The sequence below is a fragment of the Aythya marila genome (genome assembly GCF_965140915.1).
Source record: "Aythya marila genome assembly, chromosome: 14".
Lineage (NCBI taxonomy): Eukaryota > Metazoa > Chordata > Aves > Anseriformes > Anatidae > Aythya > Aythya marila.
The window spans coordinates 9,462,080-9,475,499 of NC_139055.1; the positions used below are offsets into that span (position 1 = coordinate 9,462,080).

General features: G+C 43.1%; 1 protein-coding gene across 2 annotated transcripts in view; it reads left to right on the forward strand.

Annotated features, from left to right (window-relative positions):
- UBTD2 (ubiquitin domain containing 2) overlaps positions 1 to 13,420 on the forward strand; it is a 53,868-nt gene that overhangs the window by 39,379 nt on the left and 1,069 nt on the right. The window lies entirely within an intron of this gene.

Sequence of the window (13,420 nt, forward strand, 5' to 3'; positions counted from 1 at the left end):
TGCAGCCCTTTGCATGAGCAAAGTCCTTAAAAATGTAAGACTTGGGTCAGGGAGGATCCCTCAGCTCTGCAGTTGTCATCATTTAAGACCAGCCAAATATTTAGGAGGTCTAACAAGTTGTCTGATGAAAGGCAGAGAATTGTTTAATTTTTGCCCTGGATCCATGTGACATTTAAAAAGACAAAGGACAAAAGTGAATCACTACACCAATGATTTGACCTTCTTCTGTCCTTTGGAAAAGGAATTAAATGTAGATGCAAACTACTAAATGTTTAAATTATTTTCAAGGCTGTGTTTTGCATTCTTTTCTACCACTTTGTGGTCATTTAAAAACAGTAAGCCCATACGCCTCACTACGTGACTATATTGCACTGTTGGCAACTTCATCTGTTTTTTTATTTATTTTTTTTTTAAACTAGAACTCTGGGGAGGAGATAGCATACAGAAATGCATGAGAACACAGCTCTTCCTGGCTGGAAATACAGCACATTACTTCAGTTCTTGGGTGCTTAAAGAAATGCATTTGTTTACCTTCACACTGAAAAGGGGCAAATTTGTAGCATTAATTTATAGACTATGGTGCAGTAGAAACATCTTTCGTAGTAACCACTTCAGAGCTGGTAGTAGAAAGCTTTGGAGAAACCTTTGATTTGATTTTTGTGTTTAAGTGGAGCTCTGAACGCTTAATCTCTTGAGTACTCTACCCATTTCCCTTTTGAAAGCCTTCTGACTGAGAGGGGCAGGGAGATAATGTGAATAACGCAATCCTGCATTGACCTGGAATCTCACAGCCGATTGTTTCTACTCTTCAGATGTGTTTTGTTCTGTGTTTGCTTCAGTTTTTACTCCAGAAGGACCCATTCAAAGTGGAGTGTTACTGGGAAGGTGGCTGTAAGGTATAAAATAAACTGAGGTAGAGAGAGCCTTGATTTTATGTGAAGTGGTATAAAAGATTGCTTTCCTAAATAGTAAAGTTAGGCGATGCTTTTTCTTATCTATTTCATACAATTCTTTAGATTGCTTTTACTGGAATCAGAAGATGGATGCATGGAAGCAGTACTGCACAGCACGATGGGGCTGCTGCTTTGCCATGTTCCCATCTTTAGAGCTGTTGACACTTGGGAGGGGGGAAGTGTGTATTTTAGCAGGGCAAGCACCAAGAACTAATTTTTTTTTGGGGGGGGGGGGGGGGGAGAGGTGTCTGTGTTTGTAGTTTACTACAGGTATGAGAGGTAGCATGGAAGAAAGCAGAACATGCATTTTCTCAGTTCAAGAGAGCAAGGAGTTGGCTTCCCAGCACAGATCGTGGCTGTGGACCCTGAAAGCTTTAAGCAGCGGAGCAAGACTAAGCAGGTTGCTTGCTTTCCTTTATGTAACCTCCTAGTTTCCCCCAGTACCTCTGTTCATGGGGCTGCAGGATGGTGAACAATGTTGCTGAACATCTCTAGCTTTAAATGTCCTTTGCCCCAACCTCAGGTTGCTTTTGGCACTGATCAGTTCCCAAGTCCAGTTCTTGACGTAGCTGCAAGCACCTACAGCAGAGCAGCTCAATGGGCAGTGCAGGAGCTGGGAGTCAGGCAACTGCTGGGATGGTTTTGCTGCTTGGAAAAGTATCCATCCATCTGTCCACAGCCTCAGAAGTGGATGGGGAAGGGATCATTTATGAAAGGTCTCTATTTTTACAACTGTCAGCTTGTGTGTGTTTCGGACAAGTATGTAAACCAGCACCGATTGAAAATGCAACGCACTGCAGAGGAACCTCAGTCTGCCACGTAACAAAGTGACTCTTAACAGCATCGTTAAATGGGTTAATCATTCCCATCCCCTCTGCTGGAGAGTTGTAAGCTGGGTGTGATGCCAGGTTTCTGAAGAGCTCTGGGATGTGTCCCCTGTGTCCTGGGAGGACGGCGCTCTACTGCGGTGTGATTAGAGGTGAGAGGCAGAGATACATGAGAGGTGCTTTGATTATCATCCATTGGTAGGCTGTCACTGTGCAGCCTGTGGCCAGATCAGAACCGTATGTTTATATAGCAGCATTCATTAGAGAAACGCTCGTAAAAGTGAGCCCTTCAAGAGATCCCCTGGCTGAAAACTAGAGAAATGCCAATAAATTCTTCTATAATTGGCAAATTCCGTTTGAGAAGGTTGCATCTAGAGCGCCTACTGCACAGTGCTCCGAAGTGTGCATGTTTCTTTGCTTCTTGAGGAAGGAAATAACAGCCAGACTAATGTTTGGCCGGTTTATTGTTTGTTTTATGTATTGCAACCACTTTGCATAGCATGTAGTGGAAAGCTCAACATGGAGTTTTGTGAGAGGAGAATGAAGGGAAATGCCAATGGCTTATCAATGAGTCAAATAATGAGAACTGTTTGAATGGGATTGGTACATTGCTACTGCAGGTACTTTTATTTCAGTGGTGCACCCATTTTTATTTTTATTATGTTTTCATCAGATTTCTAGATGTTGTGGATGCCCCATCCCTGGAACTGGCCAAGGCCAGGTTGGATGGGGCTTTGGGCAACCTGATCTAGTGGAGGGCATCCCTGCACACAGCTGGGGTTGGAACTGGGTGATCTTTAAGGTCCCTTCCAAACCATTCTGTGGTTCCTTATAGCCTTCATGAGTGCTCATGGCACTGTGGTGTGTCTGTGGCAGCTTTCTCATGAATCGTGTGTTTTCAGTAGGAATTGCACAAGTCTCATTGCTGCTCCTGGTGAAGTGTCTTGAAGCCAGCAAAGGACACGTTACTGCTGCGCAGGCTGGAATGGGTACTTGGCAGGACTCCTAACCTTGAAACGCAGTGTATTTTCTCAAAAACCTCTTGAGTCCTGATGATCAGCAGCTAAGATAATGCTGTCTGACATTACTGCTGTGATTAATGTTTTTAAAATAGATGCACAGTATCCTTTCTGAGGGATGCTGGATTTCCATGTTTTCCTCAAATGGAATATTGAATCAAGTCATCAGGATGTAAAGCAGTTGTGGCTGACTGAAATAGTTACATATCTAAGTGCAGGTTAGAAAGCATCAACCCTTCAAGTAAAAATGCACTTATGGCTACATCCTACAGTTGTTTTCCTTAAATATTTTTAACTTCTGCTCTTGTTTTTGAAAGGTATTTTGAGGAGCTTCGTCAACATAATTGCTTGGACTCTTCTCAAGTCTCTTCCCCTGGTAGCATATGCCCGTCTGTTTTCTGTCTTTGGTTTCAGTTTGCCTTTTCTGCTGTGGTAAGGACGACTGTACAGCACTGTTCTCAAAACTGCAATTTTTTGTACCATTAACGTGTGGCCAGGAAAGTGCAGCTAACTGCTTTAAGGGGAAGAAGAAAAAAAAAAAGACTGACTGACTGTATATGACGGCCATTAAACACTCAAAATAAAATTGGCCTTGTGATGAAAAAATGTCTCAAATTCATTTCAGAAGAATCATTTAGGTTGAAAAATACCTCTAAGATCATCAAGTCTAACCATTAAGCAACGAATGAGCTGCAGACTGCTTGTCGATGGTGTGTTGCAGATCTTCTGGATAGGAAAATGTCTGCTTTAGGTGAATAATTCCTTTGGTATCTGGTAGTGGCCAGGACGTGATGTGTAGTTTATTAGATACTCCACAGTGGACTTCTACCCCCTCCTTGACTGCTTACAACAATGAAACAGGGTATCTGCTTAATCTGCCTTGCTGTCTGCTAGTAAAATGAGAAAAAGAAATATGAAGCATTTAAAATGTATTCCTCATAGAAAATATCAGTGTAAGCCACGAGAGCCACCTAGGAGCTGCCTTCGCCCTGCACAGGTGGTCTTCAGAGGTGGTATTGTTTCTGTAATTGATATAGATGTTCTTCCCCCAAACTGGTGCACCTGAAGCACTGCGTGTTAGGAGGATTGAGTAGATAAATGAGGGGTCAGCAAGGCCTTAGGTGCCTCGCTTGTTCCCTGCCCACTCTTGCACCCCACTCTTCCTCCATGATCTGGAGTGGGTGGTGGTCAGCATATCTGTCATCTTTCTCTGTTCCAGCTTAAAATATCTGAATAAGACGATGATTGTATCTTTTCTACAAGGCCAAGGCAAAATAGTTATGTTCAGAAGTGTCTGAGTTGCAGGAATTGGCTTCTTTTGGGGTCAGGTGATGACTAAGGAGAAGTCCTACATGGTGTGCATTATGGAGCCACACAGTACTCACAAGTCTGCAAGCGACCCAAAAGGAGATGTGTTAGCACTCTAAATCTTCCACATTGTCTTTCAATAAACACTTTGAGGTGGTAACTTTAAGTCATTGCAGGGTTTCAGTGAGTATTACAGAATAGATTTACCACTGGAAATGGAGGAGAAAACTCCCCGGTTCCTGGATATCTTGCACTGCCCAGCGCTTTGCAGGTTTACCAGGCTGGTAGGCAAAGGAGTGTTGAAGCCTCACAAAACCATGTGGGAGACACTGGCTTCATCTGGTGAAATATGGATTTACCAGTAAAAAGAAAAAGTACTAATTTCTAAGTAATTTCATTGTTCAGAAAAAAAATAATTAAATTATAGGCCCGTCTTTAATTGTTTTGTAGCAATCAAGTAATTTTTTATAGATTACAGCTAGGTGTTATATTTTTAACCTGCCTGGGTTCTCATAATTTGTGCAGACTCCCCCCAAATTTACACACTTAGAGGGCGATACAGATTTAACTAACATTGCCTTCTACATTTATGCTTACTCAGTACTTTTTTATTTATTTATTATAAGTAAGGTAACTGAAGGAACAGCATCTTGGAGGGTAAAGAGGACGTTACATGGAGTAAAACGCAATTCTGCAGATTTGCTTTAAATCTTTTCTGTAACCTTATTTAATCCTCCCTCCCTCCCTCCCTTCCTCTTTCCTTCTTTTTAAATAGTCCTGTGTTTTAGTTTTATTTTAGGACATAGGTACTAATGTGGGATTATGTCAGTCTGCTTGACCTCCCTGGAGCCTTTAACATTTTTCCTGGTTATCCTTGGAGACTGAGCATGCAAATGAATGACTCGGTGCTCATTAACTTGGCTTTGAATGTCAACACAGGGGTATCAGCAAGTTTGGGAGCAGTAACAAAATGTTACAGGGCAAACTTATCTAGGTTATTCTTTCTTCCCATCCCCCTGTTGCATGTAGGTAGGTTGTGGAGGGGAATGGATTGCTGTTTAGTCTTAGAAAGCAGACGTTTTTCACATGTCCATCTCTCACTGCAAACCGATGTGGGACTTCAGTGCATTCCATAAAAGCCTACGTTTGCTTTTGTGTTCAGTCTGCGGGGTTGTCTCTGCTGCTGTGTTAGCTCAAGCTATAATAAGTACCGTCCTGAGCCAAATTTCCATCCATATCCACTTCTAGCTCATATTAGACTCAATCTCAAATATCATTCTGCTGCCCAGAGAGGGCATTGTGGCTGGCAGGGGGTTGCTCAAGGTTAAGCGCCCTGACGCTGGTCCTGCAGTGGGGATGGAGCAGCTCGAGTTTCAGCAACTGTTTGAGTTGCTGTTGGGACCTCCCCGTGCAGGGCACTGCTTCCACTGGTCACACCATGCCTTCTCTGCCTGCCAAGAGAAAGGATGTGCTGTGTCTTGGGGTCGGTACATGAGTCAGTGCACGGTAGAACAAGCAGCAAGGACAAGTGGATTGCACCTAATGAGATTAGTCCCAAGCAAAGGTAAAGCTGCTGTCTTTGCCTTTTGTCCTTTATTTGGAAAGGAGTGCAGCAGGCTCTGGCATATTTGTTGGATGATGAAGTAGTTTATGGTGTTGATCAATAGTGCCCTGCTGATCTCAGCGAGAGGAAAATCCTCTTAAAGGGAAATGCAAATAGAGAGCAGTTACCTTGTCTTCCAGGAGTAACTGGAAATAGCAAAGCAGTTTGTCATGTTAGGAAAGTGAGGCTGAATAGCTGGACGTTCTGTATGTGGTTATTATGCAAAACATCCTGTTGTAATGGGCAAAGGCTTTTTTCCCTCAGAAAACAGTGCTCCCAAAGCATGTTGTTGCTCATAGGGTGATGGAGCCCTGTTGTAAATGTAAATACAGGGGTCTAGTTTAGATTTAACACAACTTCTCCTGTCCAAATGACACCTTCTCCTCTATTTCTGAAAAAAAATGAGATGTTTGTAGCTCAAGAGCTGATATGCTTTGTTTTGTGGTGGCCTTTCTGCTTCTGTGCATCCTCCCACTGACCGGATAACCTGGTCACATTGTGGAGTTAGCTGTGTGTGGAGGGATGTGATGCAGGCTCAGATGATCAGAATACCATCCTTTTTTTTTTCCCCTAACACCACTTCACCCCCTTAAAGAAAATGGATAATGGAGAACAGCAAATGCAAATGAAAAGGATATACAGAGGAGCTCTTTTACCAAAAAATGAAAATCTGGTTATCTAAGAAGCCTGTCTAGACAGACATCCATTTTAATGAAATGCAAAGCAGAATAGTGCATGAATACTTCATTAGTAAAACGACTTGTCATCTTTGAACCCTGATGTAATGTTTCTTGAAAGCTGTTACCTTCTTGCAATATTAGATTGAAGTTTTACAGCGCGGTGGAGAAGTGGCAGTACATATGGTATTGTTAATGTGACAACTACGGAGCATTAATGCATAATTGACTTTCTCTATCAAACCTCATTTGGTTAAAGGAATGCTCACCAGCAAACCCCTTCTAGAGTTTGTAGCACAGCAAAAGCCCGCAAGGAAACAGAAGTGGAAATTTACTGTAAATGATGCTATGACCGTGTGACTGGTTAACCAGCCTCTGAACCCACAGTTGTGGTTAAAGTTCACGGTCTTCTTGTGATGTTTAGCTCACAGTTATTAGCGGTGGTCCTGGTCTAGTTATTGGCTGCCCTCTGCTCTGTTGTGAGTTACAGGTACACGTTAGCTCAGCTTGTGGCTTAGTTGAGTGCATCAACTAGAGAAGGTGAAAACAGAATGAACCTCGCTGTAGGTATTTGTGCTCTACTTAAACGTATAAAGCAAAAAGTAACTGTTCTGTAAGTTACATCGCTGTTAAACTTTGAGCTTTCAGATGTAGATCACCTCTTCTCTAGCTTCCTCTCCTTGTCCAGCAGGACTGCCATGCCATTGACCAGGAAAGCAAGTTGAGACTGCAGACCCCAGTTCTTATGGGCCTACCACTGCCATGGTCCCCTGAAAATTGAGGGGGGAATTGCACATTGCAGATTTCATGCTTGAAACACAATTGTTCTCTTATCTGAGGAAAGAAAAAGCAATTTCTTGTGGCTAAAACATGAATAGAAGAAACATGCAAATGGTTGCTGCCTCCTCTGCCCCTTATGTTTTGGGATGAAATGATGCATTCTGTCAGAGTTGACAGAGAAGACTGCCATAGGGTCAACTTGGTCCCTGTTATGTGGAGTGTGTAGTAGGCAGTGTGTGTATCTGCGTGCCCCATCATCACCCATTTGTGGTGAAACCCAGTTGAGTGGCTTGGTGTTGCTCTAAGGGTCACATAGGGGGGCTTTGCTTCCAGCCTGGATTTTGGCCCCCCACTTATTTAGAGGGGTTATCTGGCAGGAGATGCACGGGGTTGGACTAACTGTGGCTGAAATCTGAGGAAAAGTGGATTGCTATTCTAGTGCTGAAATTTGTCTTTCAGAAGATGATGTTAATCTTAATTAACTTTTACCTTCAGCCCAGTTAATCAGTGCTAATGAATTAACTGATGCTGGTGCTGTTACGACAGAGAGACGGGCTCAGCATATCCAGTAATGCACTTTCCATATCTGCACCAGCCTTTTCCAAACGAAACACCTCTGCTCCTTCCCTGCTCCCTCCCACCCCTCAAATCCAACCCAATACAAATGCAAAGACAAAAGTAGGTAGTGATGGCGTGCAGACAGATCGGCTTTAATTTACAACACGTGCATGAAGTGTGTCTCTCACTTGGGTAGTGATGGTGTATCCCTCTTACCCAGCAAATTGCTGCTGAACCAAACTTGTCTCGTTGCGTCTCAGTTTTCCTGGCTTGTTTCTGCAGGCGCCCCGTGCTGCTGATGTGGTGAGAGCAGCTTGGGTTACCCTCCTGTGTTCCAGCCTGCAGGCGTGAGTTGCAAAACTGGTTTAAAGAATGGATTACTCATGAGATCTGCTTCACAAACCCTGCCCCTCGCTCGGGTGAGGTCTGCTGCACTGGAAGCAGAGGACTTGAACATGCACGCGATCTCTGACTAGATACTCGGGCTGAGCTCTGCTGTTAATTACAGCTAGCTGGGATCCTTCAGGTTGGAAGGGACACACGAGGCTGTCCAGTCCAGTGCTCTGCTGCAAGCATGTCTTGCATTACTGCTTTGCAAGCTCCTTCAGACAGCTGAACATACATTATTTTATCAGCAATCTTGGAGCCCAGGTGAGCTCGGCTCGCTGAAGAGCACCCAGACGGGGATCTGAGCATGAACAGTGCGGTAGCTGACTCAGTGCAGCACCCACTTGCTACATCTCCTGCCAGGAACGGGGCGGGACGATTACAAAGGCAGTAGCAGAGTGCCAAAATTTCCTGCTCCTCTCCCTCGCAGTACGCTAAGTGCAATTCCAGTCCGTCTTGTGCCAGTTGCCACAAGCAGGAATGAGCCAGGCCCCGCTCGTTGAGCAGCTCCCGAAGCTCTGGCATCCCCTGCCGCCTCTGGGAGCGGCTCTGCTATGGAACGGAGCCAGACCGATGATGCTCTCCTAATGGAAGAGCTTTCTCAGGGAACTTGAAATGGGAATTATTAAATGCTTAACACTTATGACTTACAAAACACATTTTTTAAGGTGCTGGTGTAAGTTCTTTGGAATAAAAAGAGGCTGAAGATGAGAGCAGAGCAGCGTTGGGTCAGTGGTTGTGCAGTGGCTTAGAAGGCAAGTGCATATCTTCATAAAGAGTTGAGAAACAAGACTGTACATAGCTTATTGTAGCTTAAATGTGCATGGCCCATGGAAATTTAGTGTGGAAGAAGCATGAGAGGGGGCCCATGTATTTAGTTTATTATGAAATGGTTCATCCACACCACTAATGATTCTAGTTTAGTGTTCTCCATACATGTTTTGAGGCACAGGCTTCCACAAGTAACTCCCACACAGTGCTCTCCAGAAAATGGGCGAGTACAGCTGCTAACTGCAGCATTAATCCCTTACAGTTGTCATTACATTATACGGACTTTAATGTGAAATAACTTCTGTCTTTTAACTCCTCCCGGTTTGCAGTGGTTGTAGGTGAGCTAGAACAAAGCTCTGCGTGTTTTCACTTGTTTGGCTCAATCCTGTTCTCTTAGCCAGCAAAGTCACCCTTCACCACTCGTGCGTGCTGTTGACGTCAGTGTGCTTTTTTCTTACAAGGTTCTGCGTTTCCCAGCCATGACCTGGAATCAGCTGCTAATACAGATGAAGAGATAGTTCGGCTTTTCTGCCTGACTTAATCAGTGCTCTCTAGGAATTGTTGTGGTGTAGGATCCAGAATAAGACCCACTTGTTTCCTGATGCTTGTAATGAGTTTCAGGTATTCATGACCTGTTTTGGATAAAAAACCAGTAGTCTACAGGTGAGAGCTCTGCTATTGCCAATTTATTCGGCAATCCATGCTGAGCTTGGTTTTGGAGTGGAGTTTTTCAGTAAGAAAAACAAACAAAGCAGCTGTTCCTAGGGCAAATGTGTTATACACAGACACTTAAGCTCCTTAAATTAGCTAGTCTCTTTGCAATGCTAGATTTTAGGTTGTGTTGTTTTAATTTCTCTTCCTGCAGCAAGTCTGTCTGGGGGAGGGGAGTAAGAAAAGAAATCTGCTCGGTTTTTCTGAGCAACCCTCTGCAAAACTGCTCAAAATCTTAAAAGGCACTTTAGGAACAGAAAACGAGAAATTTGTTGCTTTTTCGTAAGAAAGAATGTTATGTAGCTTTCTAGAAATGCCATTAAAATGCATTAAAGCTTTTTTATGTTTCTGGATGGAGGTGCTCATATACACCTAATTTCAGTAACTCTTAGAGAAGTTTACCTTCGTGCTGGTTAGGTCTCTCACTGGTAGTGCTCTCATGTGCAAAAGGCCAGTACATCCAAATTTGGAACTCATTGGGGATGGAAACAGTATCTCAGCCAGTCCTTTTTCAGTGTTTTCCCTTACAAATCCAGAGAAACATCCACATCCTAATAATCTTAGGAAAACAACTTTATGGCCTGCAAAGCAATTCATTTCGAAATGTTTCAATTCCGTATGCTGGATGATCACATCTGCTTATTTTTCCACCCGAAACTCTCAAGCTGTCTCCTACCTGGATAACAACCAGCAAGAAGCTTGGTCTTGCGGTTCTTTCCAGAATTCCCCGGTCTCCAGGGCTGTATTACTTTAGAACTATTAAAAAATAATACTAAAAAACAACAACAAAAACACCACCTGCCTGTGGTTCTAGCTTTGGAAAGGATTAGTGTGTCATCACTGAAGTCATGAGAACATCTAGAGAACTATTTAAGTGCATGATGAATACTCAAGCATATAAAGTATCAATGTGCTTAATTTATTCTCTCCTTGCTATTGTTTTAAAGTCTTTTTATAACATCTTGGGCTTTCACGTGTGTACCTCCGTGTGTGGCACTTGCTTTTCCTCCGTTTTAAGGGAGGCTGCATCCTTCCTGTGCCGTAACCGGCTGCTGAGGACCCTTGTTGCCTAGGGAACAGGGAAACCTTACAAAAAATAATTTATTTTTTTTTATTTCTCTGTGTTTTTTCATGAGAGCTTGACATTCTTTTCATGCCCCTTTGTGCTGAATGACTTCTGTGGCCAGAGCTGATGTATCTCGCAGGAAGGCTCAGAAACATGGTTTTCAATTATAGCAGGGAAATTAGGAGGGGGCTGCAGTCCCGACGTGTAATTCGCCGTGTGCTCTGCTCTGTGCAAGGGACGCTGCAGCGAACGCCTCGGTGAAGAGCTGCCATCTGGCTGGGGAGATAGGCCCGGTCGTGATGGCTGTGGGTAATGTGCTCACTTTCTCTTTTCCTCTCCAATAACTTGCTTTGCCTGCATTGCTTAAAATAGCTCCAGACTCACCGTCCCTTCAGGTAAAAGCACTCAGCCGTCCCTTAACTTCTGAGCTGCAACCAACACGATGCTTCTTCACGCCCTGCCTTCGAGTTGTTACCATTGACAGCATTTTGAAGGTTGTCAGCAGAGCCCCATCCTCTTCAAAAATCCCTTAGAGCCTGGAGGAGCCCTGCGTGAATGAGTTGTCTGAAGAGGACGGGGCAGTGCTGCGTGCCTGTGCGCAGCCATCCATCCGTACGTCTGTCGGGACCGAGGGCTGACGCCTCCTGACCCCCCTCTGAGCTCTTGCAGACGTGGTCTGGCTAAGTAGGTGCAGTCGTAAAGTCTCCTCGGCTTGCAGCAGACTTCTGCTTTAATCAATATGTCCAGTCTTGACGATATCGAGTGGTACGTGAGACGGCTCGAGGGTCTTAGGAATATTTTTACCAGCAAGAGTGAAGGGATGGGCGTTTGTTGGTTAGGTTTATGGTAACTTGTGCTTGCATCATCAATTTGTCACTAACTGATCGTCAGCCTCGGATGAAACTGTGCAGGTTTTATTGGCAAGAGGTTTTCTGTGCTGTCTTAAATAAAAACAAACAAAAAAAAAACTCGCCCACACCTCCAAGTTAGCTGCTCTTTCAGAGGATTTTAATTTTGTTTATCTGATTATGATTAAGCAATCCCATGTTTATAGCATACGCTTTGACCTTGATGTTAGTTCAACTGGGCAAGGATATAAATGATGAATAAATACCATAGCTAGCTTACCATTGTAATTGAAATTAACTCTTTAGTGTACTTCTCTAAAATAGGGACATCCTTTTTAAGATACCTAGCAATGGTACAATTTTATCTTTTCTACCTAAATTTAAGAATTACTGGGGTTTGGGTTTTTCTCTTTTCAGCCAAAACAAAAAAAAACAAAAAACTGTCTGCTTTTTCCTATGCATTGATTTAGAAGTTAGTACTGTGCCATTACCTAAATTGATTAGGTGTACAGAATGAAATTATCATTTTAAAACTAAAATATGAGAGCTTCAGGCCCTAGTACATAAATCACACGCACAGTATGCTGGAAGCTCTGGATCCAATACAATTTTGATAAAGCTGGTTTGCTCTGAGATTCATAAATGATACAAGACTCTACTGAATGGTATAACTATTTCTGCAGAATTTCCTTTTTTTGCTTTGTTTTCCCAACAAATATCACTGCATGACAGCCTCAGCACTAGTGGTACAAACAGAATAGCCCCCCAAAGTGGCTGTACCTAAAACACTGATATTTTAGCCAAAGATTTCCTGTGTTCATCAACATAAATTATCCTTAAAAAAATAAAAAATAAAAAAAAATGGGGAATTTCTGCCTGAAAGACAGTATATATCTGGCACAAGAGTGAGCTAAGCAACAACAAATCCCCAAGTTATAATTTTATAGTGCAGTAATTTTGCTGATCAAACAGCGAAGTTTAAGACAACTCACTGTCAGCACAGAAAAGCCTCCAACCAAGAAAACAAAACAAGAAAAAGCCTTAGTTTATAACAAGGAGCAGTAGAGCATTGTGTGCAGAACTGCCGAGTCAAAGAGTTTTTTAAATATTCTGTAGCTCAAGGACTTGGCTGCTCTTCAAACACTTCCAACTACAAAAGGATGGAGAATCTTGCAAGTGAATGTGCCCCCTCTAGGGGCAAAAATGTGGAAATCTGTTACAGCAGGTAAACCCAAGACACTGGTGCAGCATTTATTTGGAGTGTGACTACCTGGGGTTTTTAACCCCTCTGAGAAGGGATTTCTGTTGGGACTGGGATGTAACTTCCTCTGCGTCTTGTTTTCCTGGCTCGCTGCAAGAGGTGATAGGTGCTGTGTGTTAGGGCTCTCGTTTCTGGGCTTCTGACACTTGAACTCTTAGGAGGTAATGAAAAATGTGCTGCTGTTTGTCAGGGGTAGTTCTTGAAATGCCTTTTTATAAAGGGTGTGAGGGTGTTTCATTGTTTTTTTGTTTTTGTTGTTGTTTTGTTTTTTTGTTTTTTTTTTTTTAAAAAAAAGGCAAAAAGCTGTTTGTTAGTTCTGTAGGAGCTGTAATTCCGAGCTGTTCTGTGTGCATGTTGCACAATTTCAGTAGGGAAGGATATGCCATATGCAAGGCAACACACCGCTTCCCTGTCTTGCTTTAACACAAACACCCAGATCATCCTGGGGAACCTCTCGGGATTTTGGGGGGAGAAAATTCATTCCTGAAACTTCAGGGATTTGAATGTGGGAGCTGCTTTAAACTTGCATCAGTTCTGTGTCGCTGCATGTCACTGCTCCAGCGATGACACCACAGCCACAAAGTTGTTGAACTTGGGTGGTCATGTTTATTTTCTCTGGCAGTTATCACTAAAACACAAATCCTATATAAA